The 11,917-nt window shown below is 36.8% G+C and overlaps 1 protein-coding gene and 1 pseudogene across 4 annotated transcripts in view; both read left to right on the top strand.

Moving 5' to 3' along the window:
• The window catches only part of NRG3 (neuregulin 3), a 1,067,441-nt gene that overhangs the window by 784,549 nt on the left and 270,975 nt on the right, over positions 1-11,917 (top strand). The gene's annotated exons all lie outside the window — the stretch shown is intronic.
• On the top strand, positions 10,632-11,366 carry LOC118911662 (integrator complex subunit 12-like; annotated as a pseudogene).

The raw sequence follows: 11,917 nt of genomic DNA, 5'->3' as shown, positions 1-11,917 counted from the left end.
GCATGAAATCCTGCTAAAGCGCTTTTTCTTTTTTTCATTTTCCGTCACAGAAGTCACGTGCTACATGCCGTCAAGGCAACAGGATCTCTCCAGTATGAACAAGTTTATGACTAAGCACTATTTTTTAACCAAATTCCCAGACTCAGGAAATGAAAAACTCTTTTATTTAATGAATGGTTAATGATGATAATTTCATTTGTTTAGAGAAGGGAGAAAAGGAATTATTATGTATAGCTGTTTTTCCAATACTGGAAGTGAATATTCTTATTTTAAATATGCAAGCATTGTTCCTGCTTGGAGAGTGCTGCTGTGGGAGCCCGCTTGCCCTGGTCTGCACCCTGGCTCCATCTCTTACCAGCTGTGTGATACTGAGTTGGGTAATAAATCGCTCTGTAATTCAGTTTTCTTTTAAAATGGAGATATTAATACTCTCAGTGTCATAGGACTATGGTTAAGTATAAATAAAATAATATATATAAAGGACTTACCATAATTCTGACACATACTAACTGCTCACCAAAAGTTAATTTTTCTTGATGCTATATTTTAAAGATACATGTTTTGTTAAGGTGCTCACAACTCTTTGAGTGACTTTGTTCTTATAAACATATTCTAAGTAGTTATGCACCCAAGTATGAACAAAGATATGTATCTAAGAAGAGGTTTACCCTACATACTGAGAATCTGAAAAAAACAAAATTCTTACGAATAGGGACATGTATAGGTAATATATGGTACATTAATAACATCTTAAAGCAGCCATTAACCATTATGATCTCAAATAATTATTTCATGGAATAGAAACTTTTTATATTTAGGAAGCACAAATGTAGATATATATATACTTTAATTCCCATGAAACAAAACATGTATGTACATTGGGTAGACACCAAAATATTATCATTGATTATGGTTAAGTGGTCAAATTGTGAATTACTTTATTTCTTACTTACACTTTTTGTATTTCCCAAATTTTCTGTATTAAGTCTGTATGATCAGAGCATTTATATGTACACATGTATGTATGTATTTAAGGTGGTTCTGTCATCTGACCTGGTAATTTATAATTATTTAGTACACCACCTAATTCTTCACTGTTGAGTAATTTTATTTCTGATACTTTAGGAAAACAAATAGGGAGGAAAGGAAAAATATGCTCTAAAATGTAAATTTAGCATGGCACAGACAACAGAAATTAATATAACAGAGGAACAATATTTGTAGAAAGGTTAAATATATTAAGACATAGTGACTAAATATACTAGTATAGAAACTGCATATGTTATTATGAGAACAAAGCTGGATATGGCTATATACAGGAATGCACACATACACATATAATTTCTAAAATATATTTTTTAAAACCTGTGACTAGATAAAGAGCTGGAAGAAAATTCTCTAAATCTTAATAGTAATTACTTTTGGAGAACAGGTTTTCCCATTCTTCTTTCTTTTATTCTTCATTTTCCAGATTTTCTACTATAATGTTACTTATTTTTGTAGTGAAGAAAGTAAGAACACTTTATTAAATGGATATAATTTGACAAATATTTTCTTAAGTTCCCCAAAGCAGATGTTTTCTGCCCCTTCCTGTATTGTATGGCTGCCCTTTTATTACATGCAGCAGATGACAGCTCTGCTCTCGTCACGTGGAAGTGCTGCTTTATGCACTATCTGGGGGAGGCTCTCCCTTGAAGCCTTTACCTGCGCATAAGCTTCCTCCAGAGCCTTTTTGTCAGCACCTCCAACTGTGGCCCAAGATGAGAAACTATGTACTAAATCACCTTGACAGTTGTCTGTTTGCATTATATCATCTCCTACCTGTGTGCTGACACCACACTCCTCATATCCCTTATTTGCCGCTCCCAAGTGCAGGCATATTCTCAGACAGAATAGAGATCATTTTTTTTTGCTTTGCAAAAAAAACACACCAAGGGTAGAAATATCTTCCCAGAATTTCCATGCAAAATTATTATTATTTTTTAAACAGGGAAAGGGCCCCAAGAAGTACAACCAGGATATGCTCTACCTTGTGTAATTTGACGGTATGACTCCCAAGTATTTTCCCCAGTGGCCATGATGGTGGCAAAAAATTCCCCTTTATGCAGAAAGGAGTCACTGACAAATTTATAATAAGTATATACATGTATATATTTAAAATATATATCTAATATGGTTATGTCACCTAACCTTGTATTCATAGTTATTTAGAATGAATTAGTTTGAAAGGCAAATGCTTTAAGTGAAACAGGATGAGGGTGGGGAACAAACTCAGATGAAAATTACAGAGAAAAAGTCATTTGGGAAGGAAAATAATAAATTCCTCTTACTGATCCATTCTTCCAAGAGCTAGCCATACTTGTGTTAAAGAAAAATACATCTTCCTAATATCTGACCAGCATTTTCTGAGGTTCCCCTAGCAATAGGCATGAAAGGGGATGCTAGCAGGTAGAGAATGCCAGACACATGCCACCATATGGGAACTTTCAGTTAAGTGGGGAAAAAAATGACAAGAACCAAGCGAAAGATCTGGAGCTTTGAGAGAATGTGACCAACTTTTTCTGGGCAAGAAAAAACTAGCATGTGGAAAGCCTTGGCTTTCCCCTAGTGAATTTTACTATTTTCAATTAAAATTGATGGCACATTATTGTCCAGTCTGACTGCTGACCCTTGAAGGTCATTATCTATGATTTACTTATGGTGAACTTTCCTCCACTTTTCCCTTACATGCCTTACCTACTTCTGTCAGCCCATCTTACTCTGCTCATTTGTTTATAGGTGTGCCTCCATCTTCTAGGCTGAAAATTTCAAAGATTATAGTCCAATTATCAGATGCTGATACACAGATAAACACTCAATAAATGTGGATTAAATGAGAAAATAAAAAATTAGTCCACATCTTGATTCTCATATAAATTAATCCTGTTTTTTAAAGGCATCCAGTAAACACAGATGCTTATAATGGACTTTATTTTTTGTTGAAATCAATTGACATAAATGACAGCACCAACACAATTTTAATATGGTTGCAATTGTTAGATAGCGAAACAGGAGAAAGTGTTAGGAAGTCCAGAAAATTAAGCCAAAGTGTGCTTAGGGGAAATAGAGTGGGAAACGTTGTCAAACTGAAGAACGGTCTTCCAAAAAATTACAAAGACGTCTCTGTTCCTGAGTTGACCTGGTTCTCATCTAGAAAACCCACTAGTTCTTTCCTGATCTCTCCCTCTTCAAAAGGAATAGGACATGCATATTCATTTTCCACTACTATAACTGAGAGGCCTTCACAAACACCACAAACATTTTTATGTTAATATCGTAGTTTTTAATGTGACTTTAATGAGTTTGAAATTGGTTTAGTCCCACAAATACGTGGGAAGAGGTAGAGAGCAAAGAGAACCTTTGTTGGTTGTGGAGGAGGGCCGAGGAGAAGCAGCCTTCAGACCTGATTTCAGAAGACATTAGTAATGCGTTAAGTTCCAGGGAGCCATCAGTATCTGCCTTTGTGGATCAAGGTGCAATCCTGTGAGCTGTGACAGCCTGGTGCTGGGTGGGTTGTAGGTGAAGTATGCCTGCCCTGTGTTATAAAAGGCCGAAGACTTGGCAAGGAAATCCATCTGACATTGTGAGCAGCCAAATTAATCAGAAATAACTAATTTTTCAGATATACAGAACCATACTGCACACAACGCCATGAGAAAACATTAGCTTGTGATTGCAGAAGTATGTTTTTTACAATGCAAAAGTGTTGGAGGAAACATTTTCACTTCTCTACATAAGCTCTATTACATACATTATTTTGCAGAAACAGAGTATAGTGATTAAGAAAATGGGTTTGAGATCAGACAGACTCAGGTTCAAGTCCTAGCTCTACCTCATTCTTGTCCTGTTCTCTAAGCCAACCTAAACCTCTCGGAGTCTTGGTGTCCTCGTGTGTAAAGTGCAGGAACATATGCACACATACATATATACACATATACAGGAAAATATAAATATCTAACTCATAGGGTGGTTGTGAGGAACAAATAAGAATGCCCATGAAGCATACAATGTGTTAGTTATTAGTGCTGCTTATAACAGTAGTCAGTAAATTGCTCTGAAAAATTCCACAATATGCCTCAAGCCCATTTGAATCCAAATCCGTATGCTTCTCTCTATACCAGAGTTGCCTCCCATAATATTTACATTAAAAAATGTAGCAAATGTTGGTCTCATAAAAATTTCTGCCTATGGATGAGTCATGATGATTGACCATACAACCCTTGTAACATCTTGTTCTATCATCTTGTCTTACACTGGGTTTGCCAAAGGCAAATCAAGTCTCCTGAAATGTGACTGTACTATGGGTATCTGAAACTCAAGGACAGTAGAAAAAGCTTCACACTAAGATCCTGAAATGTCATTAAGATACACTTGTATTGAACTTGACATAATGAAGTATCCAGCTTAGGCAAATCTCTGTTACACACTCAATGCTTCTGGAAAGGAGGAAGGAAGAAAGGGAACATAGGCAGGCACGCATGTGTAATTAAGACATGAATTATTCATTGTAACAACAGAGGACCTCCTTGCTCAACTTGTTCAGCATTCTCCTCAATCTAGCTACAGCCAAAGATCCTCTTCATTCCTCTGCTCTTGCCCCAAAGTGTAGCTGAATCCTTGCTTCATTGTCAAGCTAGAATTAAGACATTGTCCCTCCCTCCTAACCTCGTGGAAAATTTCTTTTTTTCCTTGAAAATGTACCCTTCATCAAATACTTTGCCTAGCAAATCACATCCGTCTTTAGTAGCCCAGGGCAGATGCCACACTCCCCCAAGTAGATAGAATTTCTCTGTTCACTTATTGTATCCTTTTGTATCTAATAGTTTGTATGTGCTTTCTCCCTAGTCCCTATGGCCCCAGTAAGAAGGCAAGGTTCGTGTATTCTTTTACTCTCACACACAATACCATACAAATATTTGCCCACCTTTTAAACAGTTACACATACTTTTACGGTGTGTATGAATGTGTGTATATATGTGTGTGTGTGTGTGGTTTGTATTCAAAATGCATGGCATGGTTTCTAGTAAACACATTAAGATTGCACAGCTTAGTCCATACATTGATTCAGGCACAGAAGGACAGCATAGGAGAAAGAAAGTATGCATAGGAAAGCATGATAACTCCATCATGCTTCATTTACCATCAAGAAGAAATTCAGCAGAGTAACTACAGCTGGGGATGTGGTGTTTCACCTGTGGAGGACCAGCAGGCTGCAGCCCGGGTGAACTTGCTTTCGGCACTTGACAGGCATTGCAAGTGAAAATCATTTTGAGCAAAGTCCCAAGTTAGATCACACACTAGAAATTGATTCATCTAGGTTATATCGTAGACTGAGAAATATATTGGAAGTTTCGACCTGAGAAAACCAGCTCAGAAATCTTATAAGGCTTGTCACTGCAGGAAACTTTGATATATGAAAAGAGTTTGATGTGGAAATTTGGGAAGTACCTATACTAAATGGAACTATTGCTAAAATTATTAGCACATGACTTTAATGAGCCAAGATTTTCCATTTTTCCCTATAGGGGAGGATGGTTCAGACAGTCTGAGGGGGACAGAAGGCACAGCTTTTTATTTAAGAATAAAGAATTTCAACTTGAAGAAAAGAATTGCTGCTACGTTTTTACTGAGCCTGTTGGGAAGTGGAGGCAAATACAGTGTTTTATAAATTGTTGGTATTACAATCAGATCACTTTTGGTAGGTGCTTTCTGATCATCTAATTAGTGTAATGTGAGCTGGGCTTGAAAATCATTTTTTTTTTTATAAACCACCTGTTTTTTTATAAAAGTTTCTTTAATAAGCCATATGTAGACAGAACATTTGTTCTTTTTTTTCCAACATTATCTTCTGTTTTCTTGTTTCTACATTCTGTGTTCTGTAGTTTTAACCTGTGTAGGAAGGATGCTGGGAGTATGGCAGAGTAAATACAGAAATGCTTGGCAAATTTGCAAAAAAAAAAAAAAAAAATAGTTGTTTGAAGATGTATCTGTAGGATCAGTGATCTCGAATCCTGAAGAACACATGATCTCCAGCCCTTCTCATGAAAAAACAGGTCTACTTCCAAAATGATGAGCCTTGGATCACATTGCCTTCCGGGCCTCAACTTTCTTATTTAAACATGGGAGTAATAAAAATAGAAGCTTTATAAGGAGTTAATTAAATGCAAATATAAAACCATAGTGCAGGAGAAACTATATGTTATAATAAATGATACATTAAAGATGAATATATTTTATAAACTCAAATACAAATGATAACAGTTGTAACAGATACACTGTAACCATTGTAACAGTTATTAACCACTAGAAAATAGGCTAATCTGGGTCATTTAATGACAATTTTCTGTCATTGATGCCTTGCCAAACTCTTCTCCCCTAGTAGTTTCTTCCTACATATCTATAAGCTTATAGATCTTACATATCTATAAGTGTACACAGACCTTTGCAAGCTTGTAAGATTAATGACTATAAAATAACTACCCAGGATTTTTTTTTCCCATTACCTTAAACTTTAACCTAAATTCAAAGCACAAATCTCTCATACTCCTGTGGCTAACTTGATCAGAATGAGGTGGCTATATTTGAGCCTTGTTGACATCCCAAGAGTCTGGCTACATATTTGTAGGTCAGAAGCAAGCAAAAGATCAAGAGCATTAATATCAGTTCAGGAATGTATGGGTAGAGCTGTATGATCAAGCAGGAAACACCAATTATAAGCACAGCTGAATGCTGTTAAACCATTTCAATAAACTATGATGAATGATGAAAATTTTCAAAAGCATGCTCTACACATAAGGAAAATACAGCAATCCTTGTTGGATAGTCAATTCTTGGTAGTAATAATAACAGTGTTGATGCTGTTAATTTATATTTGCTCAGACTTTATGCTGTTCTAAATGCTTTAGAAAATATAACAGTGTTTCCATCTACTTAGTTCTTTCCAATTTGCAGATACTAAGCTTAAAAAAAATAAGGCAGAAAAAAAGTCAAGACTCATATTAGATTACACCTTTTGATTGTCAGCTAAATGCAGAACTTTCTTATTCTTCTTGCAGTGTAATATCCAACCTACAGGAATGTGTTATTGTCTTCATTTATAAACATGCTAAGGAGCATGGCCAGTCTTGCAACAAGACCAATCATGGAGCTAGCATTTGAAACCAGGTCTTCTGACCCCTTTGCCAGCATGGTTGCTGGCCATGCTCCCAGCCTGAATTACTTTGTGAAACTGAGCCTGGCTGTGAGCAGTAAGAGGGAAAGGAAACAAGCTACAGGACAGAAAGCAGTGCTGTGTGGAAAAGAGAGTCACATTACGAGTGTCAGGATGCTGCTTATTTCATCTGGTCTAAGTTAATGAATACTTAACAGATTGTCCCATGATTCCTATAGTTCCCCTCTTCCCGTGCTGACTAACAGCTGCATTCTCCTCATGGAAACAGGTCAGATGGAGACAAACAATTGACTGAAAAGCATGGAAGAGAAAAAGTATTTGAAAGTAGTCTTTGGAAACAAATTATTTTTAAGTTTCACATCTATGAAGACAAAACTAATATCCAAGGAATTTTCTACCACCTTAGTATGGTGCTTTCTACCAAATCAGGGATACCTAGTGCATATGAAATCATTTATTTTAGGAATATTGCCCCATGCACGTACACACATGTGCCGTGTGATTGAAAAACAAGAGCTTGACAAGGTGGTGAACATGACAAGGTGGTCATGATGGGGGTAGAGGGTTGGGATGAGGCAGATATGGCAGGTAAGACTGGGAAAGGAGCGGATCCCAGAGCCCCATGTGGATCCTAAGAGTTTCAGCATAGAATGAGGTGTTCAAACTATCCCAAGGCAGCAAATTCCAACCAGCACTTGCGTTTTGCTTTCTCAACTCTGACTTGAAAACTGATAGAATGTGTGGATCTCTTAATGATCCCTTTAGTCTTCCAGATACACAAGAATGAATCTTCTGAATAAATAATGAGACACATGTTTGTGCCAGATGTAGATATATGTGATAAATATGCTCTGAATGTAGCCAAATTCTTAAATCAGGATAACTGACATAATATTTTAAGAACTATGATATATGTATAGTAATGATATGTCACACTCTACTCTGTTTCTGCCACCAAGACTTAATTATTTTTTGTAATTTTTCTGGTTTTTTCCCTGTTGTCCATTTATATATTGTTTGTTTATGGGTATCTGAATAAGTAGAACAACACTGTGTATATAGAAACTTAAGTGTGGGAGAGAGCCTGGAATTTTTCTAGTTAAGGTTTTCCTAAATTTTATTTTTGTAATAAATTAGTTGCACAAGATTTTTTTTTTAATTTGATTTACATTTTATTGTGAAGAAACTTCTTTACCTTGTATTTTAACTTGTAACCAATTCAGATCCTCTTAGAAATTAGACAGGTTATAAATATTAAATAAAAATTATGATCTCAACTTATTAGAAAATATTTTGAGATAATGAGGGTCCAGGCTGAATCTCACTCTTCTCATTTTCACTCATTATACATCTGTCTTGGATTAACAAGTACACAAGATATTTTTAAGAGTAGTTCGTGGTCATATGTTGGGGGAAATATGAGGTTTCATATTTCTCCTTAGAAATTCATGATATTGAGAAATTAAAGGCTCTGAGTAATGTTGCAATAAAGATAGCTTTTTAGTTTTCTTTGACCCAGTTTTTTCCAAATTTATACTCATTGAGCTTAATTTAACTTGGGTATTATTAATAGAACTCAAGGATCTAGTATTCCCCAAATCACTCTAAGGGAGAAAGATGATTTACTTCCACCCTTTATTCACTGGAAGAATAACATGTCAGCATTAACCACGTTTTGGTGAACCTGTGTTTTTGAGACCTGTCAGTCTTAAGCAAGAATTAAGGAAGTAACGTGACAAGTACCCTTTTAAGGGCCAGATTCAACTCCTTTAATGTGCACTTCTAGAGTGTTTTTAGTAATTATTTCATATCAAGAAACTTTCTACAATGTATTGCTTAAGAAATTCATAAGTTCCTAAGCTGAGCCAATAGGCCCAGCTAGCTAAGCAGGATGCTCTCTGAATACCTAGTTGTTCTGGTGACAAACAGTTATCACACTGAGTTCTCAAAAGGGAATTAGGACTGTGAGAGACCTTCTTTTTTTCCCTGAAATCAAGACTTCTGTTTAGGCTTCCAGTAGCTTGTTAATCAATTCACGATGTCTTTGTTCACATGCTATCATTATCATAATATCAACTAAGCTGCCTTTTAAAAATTGCTTTGAAACTTCTATGATTTCTGTGTCATGTGCTGCTAAGTGAACCCCCAGAACAAAATTCTTCTCCAAAAGAATCCTTTATCCTACCTTTGAATAATTGAGTTTTCTGATTTTTTTAGGGTAGCATTAAAAATATCCGTATGAAATTTCCACTTCTACTTTTGATCCTTCCTTTCAGACTCTGTGCTTCTGAGAATTTGTTTGAACTTGAGTAGCATTTTTCCTATCATGTTAGCTTTCATATCATATCCACACCCCCCCAAGAAAAGAACCACACACACATCATACAAGTCTTTCTCCGAATCACTATGGTAAATTTCATCAAGAACAAATGCTGGGTGAAGCCTGCAGCATGCTGCTTAAGGCTTTTGCCCAACATGATATTAGAGCTTTTGAGGGACTGTCAGTGGTTGTACACACTATAAATCTATAAATCCAGAATGTATCATATTCCTCTATCTTTCCCACAAGGACATTATATGCTCTGTGAAAAATCAAGAAACTTTCTATGTCATTCTCCTTGTTTGTGAGGTTCATAGTACCTCCAAGGGAGGAAAACTGTATTAGGTTGGCTTGTCTTCCTCCAATCCATGAGGGGACTTGGGTCTAAATCTTTATAGTTTTCTATTATGACACCATCTATTTATGCAAGTCTGTCTTCATGTCTTTGAAATAAGAGTATCTGACCACTCCCAGTCTACTGGCAGCCCTCTCATCTTCCAAGGTTTTTCAAATGTTACTTCGTAACTATTCTCAGTAGCATTTACAACTTGTTCATTCATAAAGGCTCATGCATCCAGATATTTTTAAATTTGTATTTGAGGCCTGATTCAACTCATCATTCAACTAAATTTGCTTGAAATCATCTTTGTAAAAGAATACGCTCAGAATATTACATCAAGGAAGGTTGGGCATTTTCACCCTCCCAACCCAAGTCACTGAATGATAGAAATAATATAAAAATAAGAATAAATTGATAATAGTACTCAAAACTAAGAAGGAGTGGCAATCATTGGACAGAAAAATCCTGGAAATGTAATGCATTTTGAAATTGTTTGTTGGGAAAACAAGAGTGGAGAAAACTGTAATTTACATAGAGGAGAAAGCTATAGGGAAAGGCAGGTTCTGTGGTCTTTGAATTTCGTGATCAATAAATACATGACAAGCCCTTTGGGCTAGTGCTTCTGAAACCTCTGTGTGCATACAAATTGCCTGGGGAACTTGTTTAAATGTAGAGTCTGATTAGGAGATGGGGTGGTGGCCACGAGTCTACATTTCCTACCAGAGGATGCTGACACTGCTGGTTCTTGGACCTTGCTTTGAATGGCTCAAAAAACTCAGGAACCACCACAGAAACCAGCTCCCACTGTTGTTTCTATAACTCCAGCTGTCAAAGATCTATTGGTTAAGAAACCAGAAACTAAACTAAAACAGGAGACAACTTTTCAATAATTTAAGAGAACGAAAGTCAAGACATCCATGGTTATTTCTGGAAATTCTTCTAGTACCAGTGTTTCCTCTTCAGTAACTAGTGGTCTAACTGGATGGGCAGCTTTTGCAGCCAAAACTTCCTCTGCTGGTCCCTCAACAGCAAAATTAAATTCAATAACCCAAAATGATAGTGGGAAACCTGCTACCTCATCAGTTAACCGGAAGTCTGTGGGTTTGCCTGGTCTGAGAACATCATCCAAAGGTGGAATAGGTTCCAAAATAGGTTCCAGTAACAGCACTGCACCCACTGTGCCATTGAAACCACCCCCCCCTCTAACTTTGGGCCGAACTGGGCTTAGTCACTCAGTTAGTTGTGACAATGTTAGCAAAGTAGGTCTTCCTAGTCCGACTAGTGTAATTCCAGAAAGCTGCAGCCAACTAAGTGGGAATGGAAATAGTGGGGCACCAGGGCCCAGCGGAAGTGCCACCAGCAAAACCACTTCAGAATCAAGCAGTTCACCCTCAATGTCCCTTAAAAGTCCAACCTCACAAGAGTCACAGGTCAATGCCATGAAGCGATTGCAGATGGTCAACAAGAAAGCTACCCAAAAGAAACTCAAGAAGTAACATGGCCGAGTAGGTTTTTATATCATATTAACCTGAAGATTAAAATCGTACTATTTAGGACATAAACTGTAATAAATAATTCAATAAAAAATCTTCATAATGAAAAAAAAAAAAAACCTAAGTGGCTCTCTAGAGCGCCCTGCAATCTGTTCTGACAAGTCCTCCAGGGGATTCTGATGTAAGTTCAAATGGAAGGCCCACTGTTAGGTGAGTGAGCAGATGTATTTCCTTCCAATGGCGTATCAGTCTCCCTTTCCCACTATTTCCAACCCCTCCTGGATTACAGGCAGCAAACTCCACAAGTGTTTCCTGCCAAGATTAAAACCTTCCCTAACTCTGCTCTCAAAAGGAATTAATCAGTGCTGCTGAGTAGGGCGCACAGTGCCTATTTCTTATCTGAGGCATAACAAAGCAAATTTGGAGATAAGCTTTATCTCTACCATCTGCATGCAAAATGTACAGAAGAAAACGCAGCTCTGGCAGTGAGAAAAATCCATCCATGTGAGTCACCCAAGTTGAAGCATTTCTTATTTTTTGGTATTTGCATGACA

The sequence above is a fragment of the Manis pentadactyla genome, chromosome 8 (assembly GCF_030020395.1).
Source record: "Manis pentadactyla isolate mManPen7 chromosome 8, mManPen7.hap1, whole genome shotgun sequence".
Lineage (NCBI taxonomy): Eukaryota > Metazoa > Chordata > Mammalia > Pholidota > Manidae > Manis > Manis pentadactyla.
This window is presented reverse-complemented; position numbering and strand designations above follow the sequence as displayed.